Here is an 18,386-nt window from a genome sequence, read left to right as displayed (position 1 = left end):
AGAACGATCTACAGGACATTAAACATTACTGAATAAAGTTATAAAACCAAAGCTGCAAATCAATGAGGTAAGGCTTAAAGACTAACTCATGTCATGTTACATATTAAGTGTAGCAGTTAATTTTTCAGGTCCCTCCATAAACATGAACAGCAGGGGCTACCTTGGATGCAGGCCTATCTTCCATCAGGTGCTATACGTTGCTGCCTAGTTTTAAAGATCTTTTACTTCACTGGATATATGCATCACCTGAGTAGCCTTTACAAAACGGAAGGAAGGATTAGTTGCTGTTTAGATCTTGTCTTAACTGCACACTACTCTTAGATATTACGTGTGCTAAGTAGCAATCTGAATATCTTTTAGCTATATGTTAGAAGGTAGTGCAGGTACAACATATACAGATATAACATATATTGTGCATAAAACAGCAAGAAAAATTCTTCTTTGAGACCCCACAGCAAGGGAAAGTGTTGCTGAACAGGACAGTAAACAGTAAGCTTTCCAGAGAAATGGAAATGTGTCAAGAAATAAGCAAGATCAAAGCRGAAAAACACTGCTTAGTTCTCATACATGCAGGCCAAAGATGGAGATAAACTGGAATTTAACTGAAAGTCTGAATAAAAAAAAAAGAAGTCGTCAGAGCACAGCTGCCTACTTTGTCTTTGCCTTGTGTTCAGGCTACTGAGGCTGTGATCTCAGAATTGCTGTTTTATCTGGATTTTAAAAAAAATCTTTATACTGTTTCCATAACAAATTAACATTTTCAGCTTTGAAGAAAAAATAGTATAATTATCTTTTATAATGATGTTGTTTGTATAATCTCAGACAGCTTTAAAATTATCAAAGTTGTGGTGAAATATAAGTAGATGCCTCAGATCATTACCATGCTGCTGTCTAAAGACTACAAATTGACTCAAACTTATCCATAAAAACAGAAAAATACAGATTTTGAACTCATTCTTCTAAAGAACCATCTCAGGTCCTACAGGCTTCACTAAGGGCTTGATTGTGGTATTCTTACCCATGTCAAGTGATATCTTAATACTTCATTCCAATGGGATAGATCAARGAACAAGGTACTATTCAACTGGAGCAATCTAACCTTAAAAGCTGAGTGCTCTTAATGCCCAATAGCCCCAGGTTCATTGTGGTGAAAATTAATGCTTTCGAGGTGAATAATAWTCATTGTTTTTCATAAACGATATTTTTGACAAAAAAAATCATCCAAGAAATTGCTTAACTTACATGCTAAATCCTCTTGGGGGAGAGAAGAATAGCTCCAGTTTCACTGCCTAAGTGTCTGTTCCATTTAAAGGATATTAGCTAGCCAAATGAAAAATGYATGAATCAATCAGCAACAAGGACCTTGATCGCGGAGTGAGACAATGCTGAGCTTTGAGATTTATGGTCTTGCTTCCAGAATCCCATTATTTGGAGGAACAACAACAATAACAACGGGAGATGACATCAGAATGGCGAGTGTTCTTCTTTTTCTTTCTTTTCCTGTTGATCACAAGATGCTGATTTCTGTGTCATTCACCCCTGCCAAATGAGTAAGGAAATGTTCAGGGCTTTAGAGCATTACCACATGCACACTCGCTTCAAAACAAAATGACAACGTCTTGAATGGAAGGGCATTATTGCTGCTTGCATTTTACTCTGCTAACTGGTATATAATTACTCACTGCTTAATTTTCTCCTGTATTTGTTCTGCAGGCACAAGTCCTTTGGATTTTTATGCACAGAGATGTATTTTGGGAAGTCTTAGCCCACCAGCACTGAGTAGAAAAGGAATTCATTCTAACTGCTTGTGATTCTTGTTTTCTTTTTCCCTGGACTACCACAGAACATAGTAGAGTTGCCCCTTATATTTATGCTATCTGCAGTGGGTCAAGTTCCTTCAGACACTGCCTGACTGCCAAGCCCAGATGAGAAAAAGCACTGAAAGGGAGAAAAAGTAACAGGGACAGATTTACTTGCCTTTGGAGGCGGCAAGATGCCCCCAATTTAGCACTGTCTGGGCATGGGCAGATTCTCACATTATGTGAGATTCTTGTGACCATACAGCTGTGCGGTGGCCTTTCCTATTGAGGCTGCAGCTGAATATCTTACTAATGAGAAGTAAATCTCATTTCAGTCTGCTAGGAAAAAAGTATGTGGAAAATCAACAAAGCACAGATGGACCCGTTTCTGAAGTCCAGGCCTAGACAGAATACTGGCTTTAAAAAATCCCAGTGCTCATATGCCACCTTGAACATCACAGAATAGTCTGGTTACATGCCTATAGACAGATGGATAGAGATATCTATAGAGAGATTGAATGGAAATGTTAAAAGGACAATATGTTCAACATATTGATAATTAGTAGCCATATACAGCAATACATCTGATATGTCTTTTATTATGCAGCAAAATATGTATATTTCTGGTAGGAGAAATAAGAAAAAGTAGCTTATTGCAAAAACACACCTACGTTTGAAAAAGGCAACAGAGATCAGATGCAAAGTCCTACACTCTCTCCAGACCAGGGTTTGTTCAGTTCCTTATTTTGCAAGAATGGCTCCTGTCCTGGGTTGTATTCCTGCCACAAATACCACAGCAGAGCTTAGGCAGTGAGGCAGGTAGCAAGAGTAAAGGATGTGTCAAAGAAAGTGATGTTTATGCCCTCTGTCCCACAGTTCAGCAAGCACAGCTGTGAGATACATAGGCTTCGAGGTATCCAATAAACCCCTTTTCCTCCTGACATGGTCCTCATTTTGGACGGCAGTGAGCTGAACAACAAGCAGGTTTTGGAGTCAGAGGAAGGATGACAAAATCCGAGAGCTCACATTTCAGGAATGACTCAAAACCTGGTTACCTCCAACCAAAATGGCACTCAGCACCCAGAGGGAAGCCATGCATCTGTGTCAATGTTTATACAGAAAAAAATAAATTCCACCAAGAACACAGCTGTTGATTTGAGGAAAATTGTGAAAATAAGGCAGACGAGATACTATCTTATTGAGAAAAAAATAGATTTAATAATAAAAAGTAGTAACAGGATGTCCATTTTGCTGTTTTATATAAATTATTATTATTTATAACTGGGGTSGCTGGCTTAACAGGAAATTCTTATGTTTTCAGAGTTCACTTGCTCCTGCTGTTTAGAGGAGCAGTTTGCTGAGACCAGCAATCCTCCTGCTTTTCAGGTCATTTATTTCAGACAAACCAACCTTCCCCTGTCTGGCTACTGCTGCTATCTTGAGTGATGTGGCCATATAGGAGGCACTTCAATGTAGGACATCATGGCATTGTCCGGTGGTGCTCAGCTGACGGCTCAATGCCATTTCTAGGAAAAGCAACTTTTGAACTTCCAAAACATTCAGAATGTCTCAGAATGACAGACAAACCCAACTGTGTATCTCATACATACACATGTAAATCTTTCAAGGAGATAGTTACGGATAACTGAATGGACTGCACATGAACTTGGAGTGAATCTGTGACTTTAAAGCAAAACATATGCATGATTTATGGCCTTGAAGAATCAGAAGGTTTATATAAATTCAGCAAAAAAAAAAAAAAAAAAAAAAAAAAAAAAAAACACAGTTCAGTGTGAGGAGAAACAGAAAAGGTGAACAAGAATAAGGGTATATATTTTATGGGAAATTCCCCCAGTTTGAATATTTTTTCCCTCTCTGAAAAAAAGTTTAAATTATTTCCCACGTTTTCCATGAAATGAAATACTAACAAAACAAAAAATCCGAGATTGATCAAAATGCTTTGCTCTGATTTTGAAATTTTTAAAGCACCTGAATTAAAATTTTTGAAATACATTTTGAAATACATTTTGAAATGAAAGTTAATTCGTAACTCTTAAATTGCTTTCAGATCATTTTCCCATTTTTTTAATGATCAGTTTTCAATGAATTCAGACTCTCCATATATACTTTTCTTTCTATATTAGAGATTTTCCAGAGAGGTATAGAAAATAACTGGGAAAAGTTACCATACTCTTTAAAATACACCTCCTTGGAGCTGGTAGTTACAGGTGCAGTAAGCATTTGCCAGTGCCATCTAATCTGGCCTTGACACAAAGTTTCCATATCTGCCTGCCTTCCTCACGACATTCTTCCAGACAGGTGATCTGAAGGAAGGGTCCATCTGGCCCTGTTGATGATGCTCTTTTATTTATCAATAGGCTCCTGCAAAAAAAATGATCGTATGACTTCAGTGGCCCCCTACGAATGGAGAAATCTGGAGAACTAAAGTTAGATTTCCCAGTTTAGCAACATATTGTAATGACTTATGATAGCTTTTCTTTTAGCTAAAAGCATCACCTAATTTCCAGCATGGTTACAGCTGCAGGAAACGACTGGCAGCTAACATAGTAATGAGCCTGTATCTATTGAGATTCACTCATTACTATTAATTTCCCCACCGCTTCCAACTGATTCAGGAACTACTTATGGAAATTCTTCTTCTTCTGTCTTACTGGAATCCAGCACTGTAGCTGTCAAACCTGCCAACAGGCGCAGCAATGCTACTGTGATAAAATAAGTCCAATTCTATCCCAATCTTGCTTTCCTAGGGAAGAACAGAACTCATTAAATAATTATCAACTGTGACAAGAAAGTAGCTGGCCAAACACTTGCTGCTAATCTAGGCATGACAGCAGGACTATACCTTTCAAAGCAGTAATTAGCTAGATGAACAACAACATAAGTACCAGACAATGACATGGAAAGGACTGTCCCTAAAGGACAGATTCATTATACATAGAGTTTAGTGTTTGTGTGACTTATGATCGTTATTTTGCATTATACAATTACACTTCTCTTTTGCTGGCTTTCTCTTTGTTTCCAGCACAGTGTATGGAAGGGGATAGAGAGAAAACACAGGGTTGAAGGCAGGCATGAGCCACGAGAGAACAGGTGACAGAAGCTCTGGAAGAACTTCCTTATATTCCTGGCACATGCATGGCTGCTTAGATCACATGGTAGAGCAACACCAAATAGTATCCCATCTTGTGGGATTAAAGAACCCATTATATGTACCCTGCCCTCATTTTATGCTTGAAGTGATATTCCACTAATGTTGGTATCAATCCTTCCGAAATTCTCTTAATCAACAGGACATACTATCTACGAGCAGGAATTGGTGCAATGCCTCTGAGGCCAATGGAATACAATGGCTTGTCCATGACACACAATTATACCGAACTAGCAGTCAGCACCAATGCTAGAGCAGTTGTCCCAAAAGCTGAGAGAAACCACAAGCCAAAACTGCTTCTACTGAACGTAAAAGTGGGGACTGGATCCCTCCTAGAGCTGGTGCTGGAACTATGTGAGCCAACCTTGTTTTCAACTGGACTATACGTGTGCTTAAAGTTAAGTACACACATAAGTGTTTGCAGGATTAAAGCCTTAGCTGGAAATGAGAGAATAAATTCAAATGGAGATGGATTAGCTGGCAGGGGGCAGGTGAGGCGGTCAAAGGCACATGCAGTTTATCATATGGCTCTGTAATTTACTACATGATTATCACAACTACATATTTGGTGTGGGGATATAGATATACATGCACACATGTATACACAGAGCCAAACTTTCTTGGCAAAGGGGCCACACAGTCATTTCAAATAGAGACTCTGGGCTGCACTTGTTCCAGGACTGCTTGCGTGTTGCCAACACACTGAAGCGCCTCAGGCTTCAGTCTGATTCTTTGTTTGCTTGCCCATTAAAGTTCTTATCCCACACTCCCTTTTGGCAGAATTTTTTGTTATTTCTGTTTTATGCTGGCCTAGGCCCTTCTCCTGCCTCTGTTCCTATTAACCTATAGCAGTGACAGCCAGGAGCAAACCGAAGCAGCTGGTTGGAGACACTACTATCAGACTGTGAAACAGCTGTTGTGCAGAGGGGCCACCCTGAAAAACTTCTATTACGGCACTGCTGGGCCGTATTTTGGCCACTGCAGACAGGGAATTGGGGAAAGAGAGCACTTCCATTTGCAGATATTTAATTGCTGAAAAATGTAGGGGTGTGTGCGGCATCTTTATTGGATGTCACACAGAAGTAGTGCTTTCCAGGTAATTTTTTGGCACTTGGTGTCATTATCCTCTTACTGCCAGCATGCAGTGGCCCCATGTTGCAACTCAGTGTGAAACTGATTTCCAATTTCTCTGTTTAAATTAATATTTACCAGTTGGTTATTTTTGGCAGACTTTTATTGATAGCATTGATTCAAAACAAATAGCCAAATTTGGTTCTTCAGTGCAACAGTCTGACATCTGGAGTTAACTCCGCTTTTACTAATGTAACCAAGAGGAAATATGGTCCTTTGTCTGTATTTTTTTAATGTGACATTTGTTCTATCCTTATCAATACATAAGAGATGGATTGTGATTGTAACTTTGGAAAAGCTGGGGTACAGAATTGAGTATAGCTCTGAAATTTATGGACTGGACACTTCTCTAACATACATAATATTACCTGCATCTTAACCTTCAGCAAACTAGTCACTTCAGAATACTATTATATATGTGCAGAAATGGCACTTACAGAAGTAGCATAAATTAGACCTTTGCTATCAGCTAAAAGCAAAATTTACTGGAGTACTTCTGTATCCATCATCCATCAGTTGGATTAATCACTTCACAGTTCTTTCAGCGATTTCTGAACCAAAGATGTAACAAGTCACTGACCAGAGCTTAGGACCTACATTTTAATTTGATGAACTGGTAGCAAGGGAAGAGCTCCAAGCARCGGTGCAGAATGTTTCCTCTGTCCAGATGTGCCGTGCGGGAATAGGACCTCCACATCTGTATGAGTGTGCAAGAGTCAATGCTGCTCACACTGAACCCACTCCATTCCACAGCAGCACAAATAAATATTTCAGTTATGTCTATAAAAAATCTATACAGTTGTATGGCAATGTCTATATAATTGGCCTGGGAGCCTATGCATTGTCGCAATCAGCTTATATTAAGAGTTGTCTTTTGAGCTGTGTTCCTATTTGTCATCTTAAGGGTGGGAAATCACTAACAGAACAAAGTCAGCCACCAAGGCTGCCAAGCTAAGTTTGCGGTGACATTGATAAATATTCAAGCCAATGTCTTTCAAATGTTATTGTGAATCACCTTTCCCTCCTTCCTTCCCCTGTTTCAGTCATCTTGCTGGCTCAGAATTTTCACCTTTGTCTCAGACCTCAGCTGCCTTCACTTTATTGCATATGATTGCTATTGTCTTTGTCTCTTTTATCCGCTTCGCTGTGTCTCATTTTCCTAAAGTACCTGGCACCCACTTTTCCATAACATTGTTCCTTTGTTTCAGGAAAACATAATTTCAGGAGGCAGCAGAAATACAGTTCCAAAGGCCACAAGGTGACATCCTCTCTCACCTGATTTTTATTCATATCAGGCTTTAATGACATTTTTTTTTTCCATTTCTCAAGCACCCTGCAACTCCCTTCCTCCCTGACAGGAAGGCACATTTTATTTCTCATAAAAATGCTTTCCTACTGATCTTCTGTTCTTCAGAAGTTTCAGAGGCCCTTCTGTTACATGTTGGTTTTCTCATGTGAATTGACCTGTTGACCTGGCTGAGGTCTATTACTGTTTTGACATTTTTCCTTCTTCCTAAGTTAGGAGGAACTTACACCCTGTTGTCATTTCTAACCTCTGTTGTATTGTCTTCAGCAGCAATCTTCCCAACTCTTTTTTTAATTGCATGGTTAGGAACAATTGATAAGCTTCAATGTCTGAATTGCTTTGGCTTTCTAAAAGTAGTACTTTCAACCTAAAGGTTGTGTTTGTGGTTCACACATACATACATATACCTGCCTTATTTAAATAGATATCACTGGCAAATAAAAAAAAGGATCTTCTCTCATTTCTGCCAGGTCAGGAAAGGATGCTGTTACATAGTCCTTCGTCTACATCTTCTTAGCTCCCTTATGCACTTAAAAAAGGGCTCTCGGTTCATTGAAATAATACAAAATCTCAGTTGCTGACGGAAATGGTATGCAATTTTCTGTGTACATTTTACACCAGCAGGTACAGTGCCTATTGTATGTCCCCATTTAAAAATCAAACACAATGGCTCATGCGGGTGGATGGTGACCTGCCAACAAGGCTTAAGACAGCATAGACTTCCACATGAGTCTGCAGATTAATGAGACAGAAAACTATCTTCTTTTTTACCCACAAAAGGCTACTCACACATTCAGAATGTGCTACAGCCTAAAACCAGAGTTCAGATTGCCACAGGAGTAAAGAAGAAACACACACACAATACACCTCATAAACCATCGAACCCTTATGGAAAAGTCCTACAGAATTCAATACAAAATGATAGGCTCTCTGCAGCCTTTTTGTACCATCTTATAGCACAGATACATCTGTTGTTAAATTCCACACAATGCTTCAGAAAAGTTAATACAAAAGATGTAATGCTCCATAGGTTTTAGATCAATTTCTTCAGCGTCCTGTTAGATTTCTGCAGGCAAAATCTTCTTGTTTCTACCTCAATTATGTTATCTAGAACTTTTCATAAATGATATATCTTCTAACATGCCCTTTTCCTCTTGTTCCATTCTCCTTTAAGTATAAAAAAAAGCGTATCAAATTGTATATTACAATGTGTACTTCTTAACACCCCATGATTTTAAGTGTCCTACTGTATCTGGCAAAGACGTTATTCATCTTCTGGTTAGTAAGCAAACTGTCAAAAAGAGATTATATAAACAGCAACTATCTTCTCATTTTGGTGTAGGTCAACAAAAGACCACTAGCATGAAAGAGGGAGAAAAGAAATGAGCCTTGGATTTTTTTTAATTATTATTTTGAAGTAAAGCCTAATTTATAAATACTTCGAGAAACTTTTATTTGTGAATGTCCATTCACAAAATTATGTTGCAAGGGAAAGTAAGCTATGCAAGAGACAACTTAGCTCCTCAGCTAAATCAAAACATCCTCAGGAAGTGTTTGGCACATGATACATTCCTACAATTCAGCCATGATTCCTGTATCTGTCCTTTCAGAACACAGTGAAATTTGTCTTAGGTGGTCATTCAAGGGGTTCAAGTGAAAATGGGCATCCTAATATTTGTGATGAGGGCAGAAACAAAGACAGTGGGTACTTCAGAGCTGACTCATCAGCTTTTTGGTAGTTTTGATGTCTTTTTTTCTCTCCCATCTGTCAAAATTTTCAAGATTTTCTTTGTCTATCTCTTATGACTGTACACATTGAGGTGGGTGCGAGTCACTGCTTTTATGTTTTCAGTCCATTACCTGCTGAACAGAATTTGGATCCCCCTATGAAAGATCAGATTGTGATGGGAATTTGGGCAATGGAGAAGCAAAAAAACTATTTATGTTCTGCTAAGGCATAGTGGAAGTGTCAATAGGATGCTATCGGGAAGGTAACTGGAACAGTCTAATCACCAGCAACCAAAACTCAGTCATTTCAACTTAAGTTAGGTTTAAAAGGAGCATCTAACTTATTTGAGGAGATGTTCATATTAGAGAACTTTGCACAACTCTTCATCTGCCTGTTCTTCATAATAAGGATTGGTGGGGAGAGCTGAAATAGAAGATGTACTACTGTAAAATTATCCTATACAAAGACTGTGCCTTAGTGGCTATTTCTCACTCCATTGAATCCRCTTTGAACCACAGAATTCCAGATAGCTCTCAGGAGAATATAGCTCAAACTCAGCTCTGAATTCCTCAGTCAAATCCCATCCTCCTCAGATACAAAACTATCTGTTCTGTGAAGGCTGCTCAGTGGTGCTTGTGTGCAGTGTGGTAGGCTTCACCCATGCCAGAGTTTCACCAGTTCCTTTCAGAAACAGGTCAAAATCACATAAGTTTCTTGGCAATAGTAAGCCTGAATAGTTCTTATACTTTCAGCTTGGCTCATCTGGCTTCTGCAGTCAAGTATACCKGTACGAGCACATGCAGGCAGTTTATTTAACTGATGTCTATGTTGTCGATGAAGCCTATGGAGAGTCTTCAAATGTAAGGAGCAAGATGTATTTTCATTCATAGGAGTTATCGGCCTCTGTAGTTCCTTCTGTCTTTGTGATATTTTACCACAGTTAACTCACTGGATAATTTGCACATCCATTTTATTTGATTCTGTTTTTCATTGCCAGTGACCAGTTTCTAAAGAGATATAGGTAAAAAGATCTAATACCTTTATATTCAGAAGGTGATAAAGCATGGACAGATAGTTCAGACTATCATATTAGCTCCTAATCAGAGCCCAAATTCATTTAAATTGCCAAGGAGAAAAGATAGTAATTTAAATAGGACACTTCATTTTAAAGGTCACAAACGTAACTACGTTATAACAATATCAGATTCACTAGTTCCTCTTTGTCAGGCTTGAGGTTTCAGACATGGAATTTTCTTCAAGTACATCTCTCAGAGGGAAAGCTACTGCTGCAAATTCCATATTACCCTATGGATACAGATTACAGTGACTCCATAACTACTGTGTAAGAAATAGCTTAAAATGTTCTATTGCTCAGCTTACTTTATTTACAGAGGTAGTAATTTAAATAAATAATTAGGCATCTATAAGGGCAAATACTAGTATGGCAAAAAATATATAGAGGATTAGAGCAAAAATCATTGAACTAGTGAAAGTATACGGTCTTTGAAGTGGCCCCAAAAAAAAGACTTGAAGTCAAAATATCTTTGGAATAAAAAGAGTGTGTATTCTGTTTCCTTCCATGTATAAAAAAAAAGCAGGAGAAGTGGTTTACAGAGAAGCCACAAACTATGCTGACATCTATATCCTCTTGAAAGATGAGTCTCTAGTCAGTAAGGGAGCACAGAAATGCTCCAGAATAAGAGAAAGAAGGATCTTTGATTTCCAGAAACCATGCTCTTGACGTGTTTTAGAGTACAATGTACAGTCAAATCTTCAGTGAAGCCAAGCTGGGACAACAAGAAGGCAAGGACCATGTTGATTTCAAATAAAAAGACGCCTAGAGACAGCCCAAGAAAGAACTCTCTTTCCCTTTACTTTCTCCGTCCACCTTGACTCCCTCACTTCACTGAACAGGAGGCAGAAACTAGAAGTAATAGTAGCCTAAAGCAAAAGTAATAATTAAATAAATAAATAAATAAAATAAAAGGGGGAAATAAATATTACTCCATGTACTTTGGAAATGATTACACATAGAAAAGTTAAACTTTAGACATTATCACAGAAAAAAAAAAAAAGGACAAAAAAAAAAAAGAGAGAGCATTAGAAGTACATCATATACAAAAGAAATTCTAGCAATAGAATTAAGCAGTTACTAGATGAAGGTGGTAATATCATTAATAATGAAGAAGGCCATATTCAATAAACATGTCTCTCCTYGATTTTGAAAAAGCAGGATGACAGCAGTATCATATTGGGAAGTTGAAGCCTTTTCAGTCCATTAGTAACCAAAGAGGATGTTAAACATCTAGTTGTGATAAAACCCTGTAATTTATCAGGCAAAGATAACTTGTACGCAAGGAGTCTCAAACAGTTAGTGAAGGAGATGCTTGCCTCCACATATTAATTTTTAATGAATCTCAAAATAATACAGAAATTCCAGAAGACTGGAAGAAGACTGATGTCTAGCTGGTATTCAGCAAGGACAAACATCGTGACCTTGGTAAATATAAGCCAGCTAGCTTGATATCAAACTGCGGTAGTGGAGGGGGGCATAAAGTAATGGAATATGGGATTCAACTGATAAAGAATGACAGGACAGGAAGTAATTAATGCCAGTCAGCATGGTTTTATGGAAAATAGGTCTTCTCAGACAAACCTGATTAGATTACAAATTTGGCTGAAAACGGTAACTGTTTCAGTGTAATATACTAAGACATTTGCAAGGCATTTGATTTAATTTTGCAAAACTTTCCAATTAAAAAATCATATTGTGTACTCGCAGTAGAACTTCCACCATTAAAACAGTAGATTTATTAAGCAGCAGATCTCAAAATGAGTTATCACAGGGAAAACATCACTGAATGAGGATATTTTTAGCAAGTTACAAAGGGGACAATCTTAGTTCTGGCACTCAAACATCTATGTTGCCGAGGTAAATATGAATCACTCCTGATTGTACTGCTAATGCAATCTTTGCACTTTATATATAAATAGAAAAGCAGCCAATATAACCAAAACCAAAGAGGTTTTACGGCCTTATAGCAYAGTGGTGAGGTTACTGAAATGCCACACAGTTTCAGTATGTTTTGGTGAAGTTCAAAAAAAAAAAAAATTAAAGGTTTGAAAATAGATACAAAAACTGTTGTTAGAGTCAGAGAAAATGRCTTACCATGAAAACTTCAAAGAATACTAGGATATTGTCTGATTATAATGTGTAAATAAGTAGACAGGTAGCAAATTAGTTGACCTGCTCTCCTTTCCAAAGCATCTCTAGAATACTGCAGCAAAAGACCTACACGGCCTCGTTTTGCTTTTGGGCCCAGGTCACCCTGAAGGGTTTCTGTTTCCACATCAGTAGCAGGAGAGGTTAACTACGGTCCAGGGGCAACAGGGAGTCCCTCATGTCGGGGGGATGCCTGACCTACAGCACAGGGCAGCACTCATGTAGGTCACCTGCATCTGTGAAGGCTCCAAGACTTTTCTCTTGCCTGTAACCCCTTTCCAAGAAAAAGGGCAGAGAATATGACCTTGGATACCTCAGGTGATGTCTTGGCCAATTATCCAAGGGGGAGAGGGAGCCTCAAGGAGTTAGCAGAGGATCAAAGACCTGACTGTAGTCTTCAAAACAAGAAAGTTGCAGCCAGACAGCAAAAGGAGAGGCAGAGGGAGGATGTGACAACTTAATGAGGCTGTAGTAGCGCTGGGTAAGATCCTCAGCTCGAGCGAGCACATGCGCTTCCTTCAAAGTCAGCAGAGAGAGGCTGCTTTACACCAGTGGAGAACCTGACGTGCCATATTTTTTTATTTGCTTGAGTCCTGCCGTGGCTCCATAAGCAAAGGTTAATGCAGGTCTGCCAGGGGCAGGCTGGAGTTAACACAGAATGGCAGTTGTGAGGTTGCTGATTCTGATAAAAGCAAATTGTGAGCTGCAAGCATCTGAGTGCTGAGTGTCACTTTCACACCTAACAGCTGCCCTTGCCTGTTCCCCACAGTCATCCAGCTCTGTCATCATGATGTGCTCCTGAAACCACATTTGTGCTGCTGTCACTTTTTGTCTTTGGAAATTTGCGTACAGGCTTTTTCTAATGGCATACTGAAAATGCTCGTAAACTTCAAATCAGCTGATTAAAAGATATTTAACCTAGGCAAATTGCTTCCATATATTAGGCGTAAAATGTTAATCTTCATTTCTTTTAGGTCCCCACTCTCACTGCAAACTAATGATYTGTAATAGACATGTTAATGTTTATAAAGTTCTGGGATGTTTCCCACAGCTAAGGGCAGAGAAGAGTTTGTTCCATTCATGAAAAAAGAACTACTTCTTAGACACAGGTCTCTGACTCTTGTGAAGATCTCTGAGGAAAGGGGACACCTCTGTGGGCTTGCTGGGCTTCTCCAGCTCCACCAGCTCTCTTTGCCTGGGATCAGCCTGGCTCCCATCAGAGCCAGGGCAATTCTAGGGCCTCTAGGGTCTGTGCACTGATATCAGGCAATGGAGAGTACGAGTCGGCGATCTCGGCGTAGATATGAAGACAAGGCAAGGGCAGATTTTGAACGCCAAGGCCAGGCCAGGCCRTTGCAGGCCTGGGAGCTGGGAGCAGACCAGCCTGAAAGCTGCACTGTGACACRCCGTGCTCACAGCTTCCACCGAATCTGGGGCTCGTTTTGATCTGTGAACTCCCACCTCGCAGGTTATTCCCTAAAAGTGATTAACTGCACTTTTCCTCTTTGAAAGGCAGCATTTTTCCAGCTCCTGCTGCGTTTTACCTTCACACTTAATCTCTGATTTGCAAAGAATAATAAAGACTTGCAGTCCCCTGCAGAAAAGGTGCAATTCTCTGATGTAAAGCAGAGGAATCCAAACCACCTAACTTGCTAGGATAGCAGGGGAAGCTGCCTAGCTACAGCAGGACAGAGTCTAGGGCAATCTGCAAAATCCAGCCACAAAGTCTATTGTATCAGTTTATGGTGAGCTTTTCATTGCTTGGACCTCAATGTGGGACATGCTTTCAGCTGCCCCAGCTATTGCACCATCAGCACCTGCACTAGGCAGTTGAAAGCAGCTGATGGCACCAGTGAAATTTGAAAAAAAAAAAACAAAACAAAYAAAMAAAARAGACAAGGTTACTAAAACCAGATCTGTCTGGAAATAATTGTATCAAACATAGAAGTGGTTATATGTGGTTTTTTTTTGTCCTTTCTCTCCCCATAGGCTGATGACCCATGGGGATCACTTCTTGTACCTACCCCGTAGCTGATTTTACTGTTTATTCCTAGCTCGCCCTTCAGTTTGCTCGGGGATCTGTGACTTAGTGAGTGACTCTCCCACCAATCCCAAGTTCAGACCTTTCTGGCTGGAGTCCAGTGTGACATGTAACACAAAAAGACAGCTTGCAGCGTGTGGTGCTCAGGAGCTCCTGGAGAATGTGTTGTGTCTGTTAGCTCTACGGATTGTGGAAGGTTGAGTAATCAAACCTAACCAAAACTGACTAACATAGATAGATCTTTCCTTATAAAATAAATGTTCACTTTTCCACAGAGCACTTCCAAGGTTGTGAGTGAAGGTGAACAGCGCTGCTTCTAAAGACTCCATAATTTTAAGAAATTCAAAGAGCAGACACGACACTTTGTTCTTTGACTTTCTTAAACCTATACCCTACTTCAGATCCTTTCATGAGCTATCATCTTTCATATCTAAAACACATATTACAGAAGTTAAAGAAGAAAAAGACAGAGGGAATGAGAAGTCTAAGTCAGACTGCAGATGTAAGATATAATTTAGTAATTTATCACTTTATCACTTAACCCTACCAGGTCCCTTACTCATCCTGCAGGGTACAGAATCTTGCACTTTTCTTGTAAGCCATGGGAACTGACAGCATTTCATTCTTTTCCTAGTTGCTTAAAACTTCCTGRTATTCATTATTTATTCAGCTATTATACATATGTTTATATGGTAAAGCCTAGAGTATCTACATAAATTAATTAACAAGTCTTTTTTATAAATATATATATATATACACATATTTCAGGCATACAAACTGATTCACAAAAATTCATGTTCAGATTCTCTGAGGAGCTTGCAATGAAAACACAGATAAAATCAGGAGAGCCAAAATGGTATGGTTTATTTAAAGGTGCTGTATAAATATAGCAAATGGGGGAAAGGATAAATATACTAACAAAGGATTTACAAAACTGTTTTCATTAATAACTTATCAAACCATCCTTATTCCTTGAAAACATCCAAAGTAAGGTAGAAGCTATGCAGGCAGCTGCTTGAATTTCTCCCTGAGGGTTTGAATGGGGCTGCAAGCTGCTGCTGAATTTCACTCTTGTGAATAAACTTGTGCATTAGTTCTTGGAAAGCTATTTTTTCAGGGTGGAATAAAGCCTATTTAGTAAATTATTATTTTTGTTTTTAAAAGTAAATGACTGTTTATTAAAAAAAACTGAGGCGTAATCAATTTGTCAGCTCTTCAACAAAGGTGATCATGTGGAACAGGAGTGTGATAACACTCTCCATCATCCTAGCTGGTGCCCCCAAAAAAAGAAAACTCTTCACAAGCTTCTAATSACTGAATTTAGAAAATTTTAGAGATGTCTATGATCTAGCAAAGGTATCACTTAGTAGTAATCTAGTAGTCCATATGAGTTGTTAGACTTCTTTAATTTGGGTACTTAAAATTAAATCCTGACTTCACTAAGAGAAATCAGAATTTTCACTGACTTCAGTGTGACCAGGAATTCACTACTGGAGCATATAATGTTATATTTTCATCATCTCATCTTACTAATGTTTACAAGTACTAATGTAGTGACAAAATCTCCAAGAACTTGACCATTTTTTTTACAAAGTTATGACATGATCCAGCAGCTGAAAATGAAAGTGGACATATTCAGGGTAGAAATAAAGCATATGTTTTTAGTAGTGTAGACTGATAAAACCATTTATTAAGGACATTTTAAAACCAGGATTGAATGTCTCTTGAAATGTTTGCTCTACTACAGACAGGAATTAATTGAAGAAATTCAATAGTTTTTTTAGCATAAGAAGTACAGTTTTATAATATATGACTCTTTGTCTATATATAATTGACCCATCTATTAATCTAACTGGTTTGAATGTAAGGGCAGTTTCCAGTTAATGCTACCTCATTTATAGAGTGAATATATTATTGATTATTATATTTAAATATATCTAATTGTAGAAATGACTACAATTACAAGCCCAGACCTTTGAGCTGGATAACCATGGGCTGCACTGTACTGAGATACAGGGACTAAATGAGAGGCCTTCTCTGCAAGATTCTGCAGTTGGTTAGTTAATTAGATATGGCTTTTATTACTTTGTCTGGATACAGTAATGCCATGCCTGATGTTCATAAATTGGCAGGGGTCAAGATTAACATTTAGCATAGTGGTAGAGATTGATAGCACATTTTTTCAGTTACTGAACTTATTTTCACATTTGCYTTGTAAAAAGGTAATGTTTTAACTAATTCAAGTAATGCCAGCCCGGGAAGACACACTATTCTTKATGTGACTCTAATTGTTTTGTCACTTTATGACAGATGATAACTTCACAGATGTCAGAGATATGCAAGTAGAAACACATCATGTCTGTTAAGTGGAATAGTGCAATTTCATGGCCCTGAGGGTACTAATAGGCCTTAATTTCCCTAACCAGCCTCACCTGAGACTCCCACCCACTCCCTCTGTCCATGACCCAGGTGCTGCAGTTAAGCTTAGCCTTGGGTTTGCAGCCCCCAAATATTTGATGGCTCCTGGACCTGATTCACCTGGTTGCCCCATCTTGGCTTACTCGTGGGAGGGACATGCTGGGCTCCTGGGCACTTAGACCTCCGGGCTGGCCCAGCTTAGGATGCTCTGTGCTAGTGCTAAGTGGCTGCATCTATTTCACATGTGTAGGATAGCAAGATCCTATTAGGASTAGAGGAAATGGCTTCAAACTGAAGCATTGGAAGTTCCACAGGAACTTAAGGAAGCATTTCTTCACTGTGAGGGTGACAAAGCACTGGAACAGGCTGCCCAGAGAGGTTGTGGAGTCTCCTTCTTTGGAGATCTTTAAAACCCGCTTGGATGCAGCCCTGTGCCACGTGCTCTAGGTGACCCTGYRTGAGCAGGGGGGTTGGACTCGATGACTTCTGAGGTCCCTTCCAACCTTTGGCATTCTATGATTCTATGATTCTAAGATACTCATTGCTTTTGCTATCTGTGAGATCCTCAGCAAGTTAAGCCAAAGGAGAAGAGTCAACGAGGGTTGCTCTTTTGCTCCTGRGTACTATCCAGCTGAGGCAGGGTCAACTAAAGGCAAAAGCCAAAGCCCTTTATGTTGGGCTTCCAGTTATGAAGCATTTGAGGGATCCTTGCTGCTGTATGCTGCTGTCTCTGTGTTTGTGTCTATGAGGACTAAGCTCTGCTTGGAGACACAACAGCAGCCTTRGAAAAATGAATAGCTCTATCAAGCACTTCAGCGTTAGCAAGATTAAAATCTAGKCCTTTGTTTTTGCAATCTACTGAAACAGTGTCTATCTTCTGAGATTGCAAAAGTTCTTTGCAAACAAATTTCACATTTGCTTCTTCGGTTTCCCTTTTTCTTTCGCAATTGAGTTTTTGACCTTTTTGTGGAAATCTTGAGCTTCAGGCTCCAACTGGTGCATTCAGTCAAATGGGAGCTTGCAGATGATTTAGTGCACAAATAATGTAACAGAAAACTGCRTACACAAACACTTATGGTGAAGATTCTGCACGCTTACATCCATCAACGCTGCTCATGAATGAAAAGCGGCACCAAAAATATGTTCCTTTACTTGTATTGCCTTGCTTGTAGTTCTGAAAAGAATATTCTCTATGATATATTAGGATGTTGGGCAATTGGAAATTATATGTAAAATAGGAGGGCAACAAGCTGTAGAAATTCCATAGGCGAATATGGCCTTAGGGGTTTCTCCAAGGCTGTGCCTCCAAGTAAGTTAAACTTCACTGATAGRCTTACAATGCTTCCTAACTCCAAGGTAGTAATTCTGACCTTGAATAAACTCAGCATTTCCAGCACTTGGAGGTTTTGTTGTACTTGTGGCATGGCTGTCACTATTGCCTTTGTCGCTGCTTCATTTGGACTTTATGAAGAGATTTATTTATTCCTTAATTCTAGAGGAGAAGGGCTTCGTGCTGCCCGGTTACCAGGCCTTATTAACCGCATTTTCCACAGCCGCTCAGGCTGCCTCG

This window comes from Nothoprocta perdicaria, unplaced genomic scaffold, assembly GCF_003342845.1.
Source record: "Nothoprocta perdicaria isolate Ctin4 unplaced genomic scaffold, notPer1 scaffold_54, whole genome shotgun sequence".
Classification (NCBI taxonomy): domain Eukaryota; kingdom Metazoa; phylum Chordata; class Aves; order Tinamiformes; family Tinamidae; genus Nothoprocta; species Nothoprocta perdicaria.
Note: the sequence above shows the minus strand (reverse complement) of the source record.